The following is a 12,602-nucleotide window of genomic DNA, read 5'->3' on the forward strand; positions in this document are numbered from 1 at the left end:
CTCCCTCCCTCCCTCCCTCCCTCTCTATGATGCATGTGTGCAGACACAAGTAGTTTAGTTGCCAAAGCTGTCACAGCATTCCCTTCTCTGAAATCTTAATTCAAGTTAATTTATTGGTGGATATGCAATCTCTTTTTGCTTTTTAATTTCAGATTATTTTATTTTATGTTTTTGTTATTATACCTGATCATATTTATTCTTCAGGCCGTATCCTATTACATGACCCAACGTTTCTCTTAATTAATTTCAGTATGTTTCATAAATCACCCCCCCAGTTATATTATGTTGCACATGGTAATATTTTATGTATACTCCAGTCTCAGGTTATAATGGGGGTAATGAAGATGATAGAATGAAGATGTCATAAGAGCCGTTTGGCTTTAGCATCTTGCTCAAGGGTACTTCCAGGTCAGGCTGCAGACATTGGGGCTCAAACCCAATACCTTGTTGACAGGAAGTGGAACAACCTAGCCACCAAGCCAATTCTCAAATGTAGGCTTTACTCAACAGGAATCATTTGAAATGTGTATACGTTCACTGTCATGTTGATATTACAGGCAGATTGGGTTAAAACAACTTGTCTGGAAGTCTAAATGTATGGATATGGGGTCAGAGCAGAAGGTTCTGTGTACCGGCCAAGACTTCCGTCGCCTCTGTAATAATAACCAAAGTTAGGTTTCGCCGAACATAAATCATCTGAAAGTACACATTTGACATTGGTGGCCGCAGTATATCTGGTCACCTAAAACAACCTTCTGGACAGACACTTGATAATCTCCGGGCTTCACAGCAAATCTTGTGTCACACCACTAGGAGACCAGTGGATCAGTGGAGCGCAACACTATCACACTATATTTCCCACAAGCCTTTGCTGCTTTCAACACGAGGCGATGCTCCCAAAGAGCGTGATATTCGGTTACTCTGCTATTTGGTTACTGAGATAGATGGATGGATGTGTAAACTATGAATGGTGATTAAGCGACTGAATCCCTCGGCGGAAGGGGCTGAGGCGAAGACCACAGCAGACATTAAGAGACGTCCTGTCAGGATGTGAAATAACATCTGAGCTCTCAGCTGCTCCGGTTCATTTTCATAATGACAGTGAATAGAGTTGAAAGGAGCGGAGGGGAGGCTGAATGCTATTAGGGATTGCTTGCTTTCAACGTTGATTAGTTGACGCGACGGTGATGAAGAGGAATAGTTTGGAGGGAAAGGTAAGTGTGTCATGCGATGATGGCGGTGCCACAGGTTGAGTCGTGTTACGGGGAAAACACCACGACTGATGGGGGAGATGACGAAACAAGGCCATGGCTTCAGAAATGTGTGCGCGTGGCTGTGTGTCCACGTGTGTGTTTGTGCGAGTGAGTTGGTGTGTGCATGCATGTGAGAGTGTCTGGATGCATACATGTAAGAGTGTTTGCGTGTGCCTGTTTGTGTGTGTCTGTGTGTATGTGTCCGTGTGTGTTTGTGCATGCACACATGTGGGTACGGGTGTGAGTGAGTTCCAATATATATTAAGTGTCTGAGAAGCTTTACCCTGTCTTCGACGCACATCATATTTCAAGTCACAACGAGTTTATGCCTCTTCCTTTCACCAAAGTATGCAATGTATTTAGAGGATTCAATTATAATGTTTCACTTTTAATCCATGTGTGAAATAGTGCAGTGAATGGCATTTTGCGGAGGGACAGTGATGTGCGACGTCCATTCTTCAATACATCCAAGTTTCGGAGACATTCATTCGTATGCTTTTGATGTGATGATCAATACAAATATCAGACACCGATAATTAAAGGTTTATGAATGTAGTTTACCACTATGGATGCAACAAGAGTACTGGGTAGGTAGGCTGTTACATCCACCATGACTTACAACATGTACAGTGACCATGGTTACTATGACAAAGACACCTGATTGTTATTTAATTTATTCGCAGGCTAAAGCCCTGAAAAATCCACATTGGTCAGACTAAAACTTCTGTTGCTTTTTTGTAGGCCACCGTTGAAGTTGAAAAGGGAGGGGTGAGGTTTTTTCTTTGTTTCTTTTTGTTGTAAAAGAATCTGGGACCTCCCCACTAGATGCCACTAAATTCTACACACTCGTCCTTTAAAATATAGTTTTTTTGTTGGTTTATGCCACCGAATACACAGGAACACTCTTGCAACTGAGCGTGATTTCTAGCTGGCATATATATGAGGCTCTGAAACCGCAGTGATCTACAACGTGAAGTTAATCACCGAGAGATTCAACTTCTTGCTCAAAACTAAAAGTACATATTTCCTTAAAATTGTATAAAAACTTCATGGATGTTTCTGTATGGCCCGAGTCTAAATATCGCGCCGTGACAGCTGCCAGTTCACGACAGCCCCCACTTTATCCGAAGAGTCTCCACCATTTCCCCCGACAACAAGCGGCGACGAGAGAGAGACAAAAGACGAGAGAGAGAGGAGAGAGAGCAAGACAGACAGACAGACAGACAGACAGACAGAGAAAGAGAGGGAGAGCGAGGGAGAGAGCGATAGATAGAGAGCACAGGGGAGCCGGGGAGTGTGTTTAGGAGGAAGACAGCTGTCAGTAGCTGTCAATCGTTTGTTTTTGATGCCATCGTTTCGACACAGGGCTGTCTGTCTCTCCGTGTGACTGCTATCAAAGACGGATTCACAGCCCAGACAGGCACGCTGGGTTTGGAAACGCGAATGCGAAAAGAAATCCACACATTTTCTCTCATTTGCACCTGGCATGTAAACTGAACTGGTTTCCCCATTCAAGTTCATTATCAAATGCAGTTCTTGGTTTTCGCTATGATGACATAGTGAGGATTATATAACAAATTCGACTAACTATTCCCACTAAGTTGGCTTTAGTTTTATAAATAAAGAGACATATTTCATCAGAACATTTTTACAGAAAGAGTGAATCAAACACAACCAGTATATAACCAATCAATAACTTTCAATAACCAATCAACAATTTCTATCTCGGAAACTTTTGTTTTCGACCCCTACTTGATCTTTTGTGGCTCTGTGAACATAAATTCATCGCGGTCTTAAGTAAATAGTATTTTGAATATATGAAAAATAAGGCAGTCAGTTGGTATACATAGGACGTCTATGAGACGTCTTATATAAAATATATGGTTTGCTAAAATGGTTCATCAAATATCCACAGCTTATGTCAGCAATGTCCTGCAACCCTGAATGCATATCAATCAACCCCAAGTGGAGTCTCTATCCCAAAATGGGAGCTACTGCTACAGTACGATATGTACTCAATAAAAACCGCAAGTAGTCCCCCCCCCTGTACTGAAATTTTTTTTGTTGCTTAAAAGCCTTTACCAGTACCGGTGATAAGATCCATCTGGCATACTTCCCTTTTGGAGCTGGGGGTGGTGGTAGTGCCGGTGGGTGGGGGGAGTTGGCCACGCCGCCACCCCCCACTGTCTCTCCTCTGCTCTGGGTCAGATCTACAGCTCAAGATACCTCCGCTGGAGAACGGAAGATTCCTTTCCCCAATACCAAGACACCACGTGCTGGGCCCCCAGTACGACCCTGGGGATGACCAGACTACCAGAACCCCAACCTGGTAGTGAGGAGGTGGGGGTAGGGGATAGGGATGAAGGTAGGCAGAGATTTTGTCTTTTGCCAGAGTTGTGTTCCCATGATTCCATTATGGCCCCTCTATCGTGCCCTGGGCCCCTCTCCCAGCTTGGCAGGTAAACACACGGACAGTTTAGTAAACCCAGATAGGAATCCCACTGGGTTCCCCCCCCCCCCCCCTCTCCCCCGGTTCCCCCGTACACAGAACTCCATCCCTGTCCGTCTCGCACATGTCGGGGAGACACAGCTGCCTGATGTCCGGAAGAAGAAGAAGAGATAAAATACTCTTTCAGAGCTCCGAGAGTTGGCCTTGTTGTTGTTGTAGTGTGATCCAAACTACCCAGTTCAACATGCATAAAACATGAAAGATGTACATCCAAAACACTGTGTGCTGTCTGTTTATTGGCACTCACTGCGCCATAAACCATTTCACCCCTTCTTCCCAGCACCAGCACCAGCACCACCCCCTCATCTCCTCGCTCCCCCCCCCCGTGGGGGGACGAGACGCATGCTCTCCAAGACCAGGATGATGATATTTAACACGGAAATATCAACCATAAAACACAATAATAAACATAAGCGGAGCAAATAAATCGGATTCCTAATAACCCCGAGGTGGGGCTTTATGTAAGCGCGGAGATCGAGTTCCCGGCGGTAATTGATGGTACGGGCTCTATCAAGGCACCGGCGAGACACTAATATAGTCTTATAAACACACCGGCAGCACTCTGCGAGCAGCTTCGTCTCTGCTCGCTGGGCGGGTGGCGCGCTAAGTGCTTAAGTAATGTACTGCTTTCATAAGAGAGCGCGTGCACCAGCCTCTCCTCCACCATCGACGACACCGCCACCACCCACCACCACCTCCACCAACACCACCGCTTTCTTCCGTGGAAATATGTCTCCATCCACTGGGCACTGTGATTAAGGATGGAAAGAAATAAAAAGCCCAAAGAAACGAAAGCGAGGTAAAAGTGCAGTACCTCTGAATAAATTCAAGTAATGACGTGAAGTGAAGGGAGGAGAGAGGGAGAGAGAGAGGGATAGAGGGAGAGAGGGATAGAGGGAGCGAGAGAGAGAGAGACAGAGAAAGGAGGAAAGGGGATGGAGAAAGGGAGGGATTGAGAACAGAAGCAGAGAGACAGAGAGGGAGGTTGAGAGAGGGATTGAAAACAAATGAAAGGAAAGGAGGGAGAGAGATGGTTTGGAGAGACCAAGAGCAACAGAGGGAGAGACAGAATGACAGAGACAGAGAGAGCGCGAGAGATAGAGACCTCCCGCGCCTCTGGAGGGATCCATCACAGATCCACGCGGCGTTCCCCCTGGTCCCTCAGCCTAATGTATCACCTCTGGATTAGAGTAATGTGGGCCTGATGGATGTGTTCTGAGTGGAGTGGGGAGCCACCACCGTATACCCCAGACGGGGCTCACAGGCCCTGGGTGGAGCTGTGAGAGGAGGGCCGCCGTGTTGCTGGGGGTCCATTACACCACCTCCTCCCCTCCCCTCCTCCTCGTCTCCCCCTAACCCCAAGGGTGCACGGCTACCTGCATTGTTTACCTCCTCCAGTAGACTCATTCTACCTCCTTCCCTTCTTTCTCCAGCCATTACACAGTTTCTGCATGCAGGCTACACAGGTAGGGCTGTTGTGGATGTATGTGTGTGTATGACGCGTCTGTGTGATAGTGTGTTTGTGCTTGCGCTACGTGTGTGCAGATGTGATGCTCTGTGTCTGTGCATGTGTTGTCATGTGTGTGTTTGTGTGCATGCATTTGTGACTATGTGTGTGTGTTTGTTTGAGTGCATTTGTGATGCTGTGCGTACATTTGTGATGCATAGCGTGTGTGTGCCTGTGTGATGCTTTGCGTGTGATGCCTTGGGTTTGCTACCTGTGTGCATGGCCATGCTTGCCCGCGTTAGTCACAGGTTTCCTCAGAGAGGCTGCCCAGGGTCCCGGGGCGAGGCCCTGGCTCTCCCAGTCAGCTTTACTACCTTCATTTGGTGAGAAGAAGAATGGCCCCTTGTCTTATCAGGCCCTCTGCCTGCACTCCGCAGCCCTCCCCCCGAGCCCTTGCTGCCTATTTCCTCTGTGGCTCTCACGGTCTACCTCCTCCTCTCTTTCCTTCTTTCTTTCTACCTGTTCTTCGCATTTCTTTCTTTATTGGCTTCGCTTTTTTAGTTTCTTTCCTTACTTTCGCTGTCTATTTTTTTATTTATTTTTAATTTATTTGTTATTCTCTCCATGGTTCTAAATTTTCCTCATTTTTATCCACAGTTATTTATTTTTCTCTTTCTTTCCGCCTCCCTTAATAATTTAGGTCTGTCTTTCTTTCTTTCCACAAATGCATACACGAACAAGTGCCTGCATTAACCTACAAAACACGCACAGAAACACAAACGCAAACACCCATGGACTTCCAATAATCCACAAGTAATGTGTGTGTGTGTGTGTGTGTGTGTTGGTGGTGTGTGTGTGGGGGTATGTGTTTGTGTGTGTTTTGCGTACAAATGACATGGTACAAGCACACAAATTTGACAGCAGTCACAGCATACAAAACTCTGCAGAGCCTGAACGCGCACACACACCACACACACACACACACACACACACACACACACACACACAACACACACACACACACACACACACACACACACACACACACGTCAGAGAACAAATCCATCATCTTTATTTCCCCCCAATGTGCTCGTATTTTTGGGGGGGCTGTGCGGTGCCCACAAAAATATTTATTTTATCCACTTTTCTTTTTTCTTTCTCTCGCTGTTCTCCCCTCAAACAGAAACACAAAAAGGAGAAATGGGCCGCCTCTTCGTTCTCCCTGGCTCATGGCAGAATCCTCAATGGTTTCCTCAGAGGTTACTCTGTGGCGCGGGGGGGGGGGGGGGGTGGAGACGCCGCTCAGCAGGGGGCTCCGCTCAGAGATAATAAGTGAGGAGCGCTCCTTGGGTATGTTTTACAGCTATCAAGACGCATCATATCTGACGTGCATTCTGCTGTTTACACACTTCGCGTCCTCCAATGAAATCCTCTCCGGCTATAGAAGAGACGAGGGGGAGGGAGGAGGGAGGAGGGGAGGGGGGGAGTAGGCACGCACACACACACACACACACACACACACACACACACACACTCAAACATTGTGCATTCACAGATATTCGACACACATTTTGCATGCACAGACACATTCTGTATACACACACAAAAACACATTCTGGGTATCCACACACACACACATTCTGGATGCACACCCACGCAACCAAATGCGCACACAGACATTCTGCATACACACACATTCTACACACACGTGTGTCTGAAGGAGCGCAGTGCGTTGCCCTACTCCCTCATCCCCCACCATGTGTCAACGACCTCTTATCCTCAAGCGGGGTGTGTGTTGGTGTGTGTGTGTGTGTGTGTGTGTGTGTGGGGGGGGGGGGGGGGGGGATGGGGGGATGCAGACGCCGTAACCCGTCAGCCGACCCGACTTCTTGTTCCCGTTCTGCTGGCTTATGAAAAAATCATGGCTGTTGGGCTTTTAGAGTGTCTGCCTCTCTCCCCCCCATCAATACCAATCCAGCATGGGTCTTCATGCAACATTAGCTCCCCGGGCGGGCCCACAGTAGTTTTCATAGAGCGAGCGAGCCGCCTGCATGCCCATTCATCTGCTAATACACGAGAGGAAACGGGGAATAGAGCAAATAGGCCCCTTTAGAAATGTTACATTTGATCGCGGCGCCGGAACAAACTGCGTCGATGAGAAGGAGCCACTATACCACACGGCTCTCAAAGGGCTCGGCACTGCTGTTTTTGAGTCCCCGGGTTTTACGGGCGTGTAACCTGTGCTCGCCTCTCCCCCTTTTTCATTCCAACGCCCGCCCTCCTTGTATGGGCTTTATGAGTGAAACAATGCAACAGCGTTCGGCGCGCGTGGGGCCTTGTTATGGCGGTCCGTTGTCATCGTAATCCTATCAAATATTTAGGTACGCGTCATATACACCGCTAGTTTTTGGTTTGGCATTGTTTGTGTTTTTATCTGGAAGGTGCAGAAAACAGACAGCGGTGCCTGTGCATGCATTCAGTAAAGTGATTGGTTCTCTCTCTAAATGTGTATTCTAAAATATACACTACAGGGTGTAGTTGCTCTATAAAAAAAAATGTAAATGCACACAAATGCTTTTCTTTGTTCGGGGGACTTTAGCATTCTATGGACAAAACACACAATTGTCGGGCTGTCTGTGCTCCTTTACCAAGCTAATCCTATAAAAAAAAAATCGACGCACTTCTGATGCGAGCTCACCGTTTTCCGCTAAACACTGTAATGAAACAACGTCTGTACACCGAGAGGGCTTTGGCCTGCTGCGTTACATCTGCTCGGCTAAACCTGCGCCGCGACGCTGTCCCTTCCCGTCTCTGCCTCTCTTGGCCTCTGAGACACATTGAAAGTCAATTATCTACACCACTTGTGCCTGACATCAGGCCGCTAATACAAGCTGCTCTTGACCTTATGTGTGTGTGTGTTGAGCGGACGAGCGCGCCGCGCCTTTCCCCTGATTGGATTAACTTCAGATGTGCTGTGTGTCTGGCTCCATTACGCCGGCTGTACTGAGACATCTCTCAGCCAAGCGCCACCCCTTCCCGCCCCCCCCCCTGCTACCACCACCACTGCCCCCCCCCCACCTCCCCCCTTTGCAGCACGCCACTGTCCCTCGCCTCCACCTCCCTGAAGGCCTGTTAATTCCGACACGCCATGCACCAACCCCCCCCCCCCACACACACACACACACACACACAAACACATACACGCGCACACATACATCCACACGCACACACATACATACTGAGACATGCACTGTTGTCACAGGCATTGCAAGAAAGCCCACCCACACACACACGTATGCCCCCAGCTCCAAACACACCCAGACACACACATGCCCCCAGCACCACACACACACATACACAAAGACGCACACACACAATGACACGGACACACAACGTGCCGTTGTCACAGGCCTTGCAAGCACGCCCACCCACACAAACACATATGGCCCCAACACACACACACACACCAACCGATGCACAGGCACACATCTACCCCAGTTGCCCCGGGCATACAGCAGTCACATCCCATGCGTCCTCCTCTCAGTGACGCCATGCCTACACACACAGCCTCATTCTCCCCCCCCCCCCCCCCCCCCCGCTCCTACACAGACACTCCTGCCTCCTCCATCCTTCTCCTCCTACACCCTTCTCTACCTCTTCATCCTCATTCTCTTCATTCATCGTCCTCCACCTTCCTCTCCTCCCCGACACCCAGCCTCCTCCGACCTCCTTATGCCCCAAGACCTAGCCTCCTCCTCCTCTTCCATCCTCGCCCTACTCCTCCTTCCCCCAGACTGAGTGAGTCTGGGTGGATGGAGGGGCTATGGCCAGGACATCTAATATAACTAAACCAACTAAGTAAAAACATTGGATAAGGAAGGTGCTGTACAAAGTGCAGAAAATGAGCGTCAAGGGATATAGAAAAGGATAAAGGGACCCTTTACAGTAGGTAGCACATATATCTAGCCTAAAGTTATGAGAGAAAAACATTTCCTTCCGGTATTTAGTATAAACGTATAAAGATATCAGCTCTGCGCCATACTGGCTAGCTCTGTTTACCTGGGCAACTCATAACAGACATTCCAACTATGGCTCATCCGGTAATAGTTTCTGACGATATTGGCATTTGCTGTTGCTGGCTCAGGGGTGACAACACTGCTGTCGTCTCCAGGTTTCCTCACCTAGGCTCAACGTGCCCCGTGCAGCTGCTTGATCTTTTCCCAAGACTGTCACTGCGTTGTCTGGTGCAGGGGGAAATTGAATTCTGTATTTCTTACACCCTGGGTTAATGGAATAGATGCTTAGGTGATTTAAAAGTCAACAAGCACAACCTGCCAATCAGCCGTGTTGTGCACTGTAGCTATAGATCATCTGTCTTTTTGTTCCGTGGGGAGGTATGAAAAGGAGCCTACATGAAGGGATCATAGAAAATTGAAAGTGCTTATCCTCCTCCCCATTTCCCGGCCAAGGGTAGATTAATACAAGGGGCCATAAATCCCCGTTTTCAATAAGATTTCCTGATTGAAAATTAGGGAAATATTTTCATATTTTGTTATGAACGTCATTGTAACTCTAAATAGCGTAGTGGATAAACGCTGTGTGTGTGTGTGTGTGTGTGTGTGTGTGTGTGTGTGTGTGTGTGTGTGTGTGTGTGTGGTGTGTGTGTAAGAGACAACAAGAGTCTTCAAAAGAGTCGCCCATTTGACTGAATCAATGTCAACACATCTCAAGTTGCCTGTGTGTGCGTGCGTGTCTGTGTGTGGTGTGTGTGGGTGTGTGTGTGTGTGTGTGGTGTGTGTGTGTGTTGTGTGTGTGTGTGTGTGTGTGTGTGTGTGTGTGGTGTGTGTGCGTGTTTGTTGGGGTGACCGTGCAAACCCATGAAGGCATATCGCAGAAGGTTTTGAACAGACTTGTCAATGTCGGGAGACGGAGCTGTCACGCGGACGGACAAATCCGCGAACGTTAACCGAACGCCAGGAAAATGTCTGTCAGCCGTGTTGATGCCGTAGCCTCTCCGTAGTGATTAGTATTACTTAGCATTCATGCTAGCAGAACTCTATAATTTGACGACTGACGCCCCTGCCAACAAACAGTATCCAACCCGGTGATGTAAGTAAAAGGTCGAGTGACAACACCAGCTCGTTCATAATATGTGAAACTATTTGTTTGTCAGAAGTTGATAAAACAATGGCAACCCATGGAACATTTCCTGAGCTTGCAACACTCACCGTGAAGAAGGCCTGTTCGTGGTTCAGTGAAACTACGCTGAGTAAAACAACAATACGACAATAGTGGATAAGCTTAACAACACTGCCCCTTGCTGGTCAGAGGTGAACCTGACAACAATACACCTGGGAAATCCGCTAATTGAGTTTATTAATTAAACAAGCCACACCCTGACACAAAATTGTAAAACAGATAATTTGCTTATTATTATTTCTGATAATGGACGTTTATACATTGGCCACTGCATTGGAGTTGAATGTCATTTGGTGTGTGTGTGTGTGTGTGTGTGTGTGTGTGTGTGTGTTATGTGTGTGTGTGTGTGGTGTGTGTGTGTGTGTGTGTGTGTGTGTGTGTGTGTGTGTGTGTGTGGTTGTGTGTGTGTCTTTAAAGCATCCCTATACCTTCCCCACCGTGGTAGCGCATATCAAAAACGCTGAACCTCTTGAATAATTTTGTTTCAAAATTAGCATTTGTGTGTCTCTTTTTTTACTACTCTACCGCCATAAAGCTTTTACCTCCGCGCAGGAGACAGAGAGAGAGAAGGCTAGTGTGTGTGCATGTGAGCATGTGCGTGTGTGGGTGTGCGTGGATGTGTGTGTGCGCACATGCGTGAGTGCGTGTGTGCGCCTGAATGTGTGTAATGATTGTGTGTCGCCGTGGCCATTCTGTCCAGCTGCGCCCGGGAGATGTGCGTCCGCTACTAGTGGCGTGGTTCCTCTCTCTGCAGATGGCAACACACATTGTTTTCATTCCTTAAACAGACACAAAAAGCAGCACGGGGACCAGGGGCCTGTCCTGTACACTGTGGCGGGGAAGAGAAGGTACTTGGCACAAGTAGCAAAAACAATTAGGCGTCACGCGAGCAAGGGGGGCCTGAAGCAGCGGGCGAGAGACACAGAGAGAGACACAGAGAGAAAGGGGGGTGAGTGAGAGCGAGAGAGACACTGAGGGAGTAGGAGAGAGAGAGCGAGAGAGAAAAAGGGGGAATAAAGAAAAAAATCACCAAGAGGGGTCTAAGCGGCGTGTGTGTTGTGTGTGTGTGTGTGTGTGTGTGTGTGTGTGTGTGTGTGTGTGTGTGTTGTGTGGTGTGTGTGTGTTGTTGTGCGCGCGCGCGCGCTCTGAGGTATCCCCGTTTTTTTTGTTTTTTTTCCTCCAGTAACATTCAAACTCTTTCTTTCCCGTTCTTTCCGAGACATCCCACGTTGTCACGGCTCATTTACTTGATATGTTCTTGTAGGCAGTGGGGATCGCTACCCCGTGCATTCTTAATAAGGAAGTTGACAGAGGAAGCGTGTGTGTCCTTGGAGAGACCTCCCTATCCTACTCACATCCCAACACTTTTCCTCTTTGAACCGTCTCCACACTCTACTGTATCCCCCACTGTTCTAGTTAAAATCCATCGGCAGCTATAGCTTTAGCTGGCGAGGCTGTAAACAAACTTTGGTGGTGTCACTGCTGTGATGGGACTCACTGATCACCGGACCTGCCGCGATTTAGCAGAGGGGCTTCTGAAAGAAACAAACAATTCTCTTTACAAAGTAACCCCCCCCCCCCCCCCCCCCCCCCCCCCCCCCCGGATACAAAGTAAAAGTTTTTAGCAGCAGTACAACAAGGCGAATTGAAATATATTTACTATTCAGTTATTTACCTGAGGCTTTTATCCAAAGTGACATACACTGAATTCAGATATGCCATTAGGGAGCAGGTAGGGGCTTAGACCGTGCAAGTTAGGCTGCAGACGTTGGGGGATCGGACCCAGTTCCTTCCGGCTGTGAGTCAAGCGCCAACCATACACTCTCAGGGCCTATTGGTGTTATTTATAGCTCCTATTAATGTTTTGGAAACATACACATCCACGCAGAAGAAGACGGAGTTCTCACAAGACAAATGCTTCAAAGGAAACCAGTAAGTGGTTAGTTTGAAGGTTCTGGGTTCAAACCCAAATATCCACAGACACAGTCTACCTTCACTTCACTAACTAAAGCAAAGTTACTAAAGCAAAGTTGTTACTCAAAAGTTACTTTTGAGTAACAATCTGCTAAATTCCTAAAAAGTTAAGATAGTAGGCCTACTATCATTTACAACCATTAAACTATACGTTCATAAGTCAACATATATGGCACTTTTGTGAATAGCCTTATCAGTATGATGTATACATTTTCAGCCT

Source organism: Gadus morhua, chromosome 15, assembly GCF_902167405.1.
Source record: "Gadus morhua chromosome 15, gadMor3.0, whole genome shotgun sequence".
Taxonomy (NCBI): domain Eukaryota; kingdom Metazoa; phylum Chordata; class Actinopteri; order Gadiformes; family Gadidae; genus Gadus; species Gadus morhua.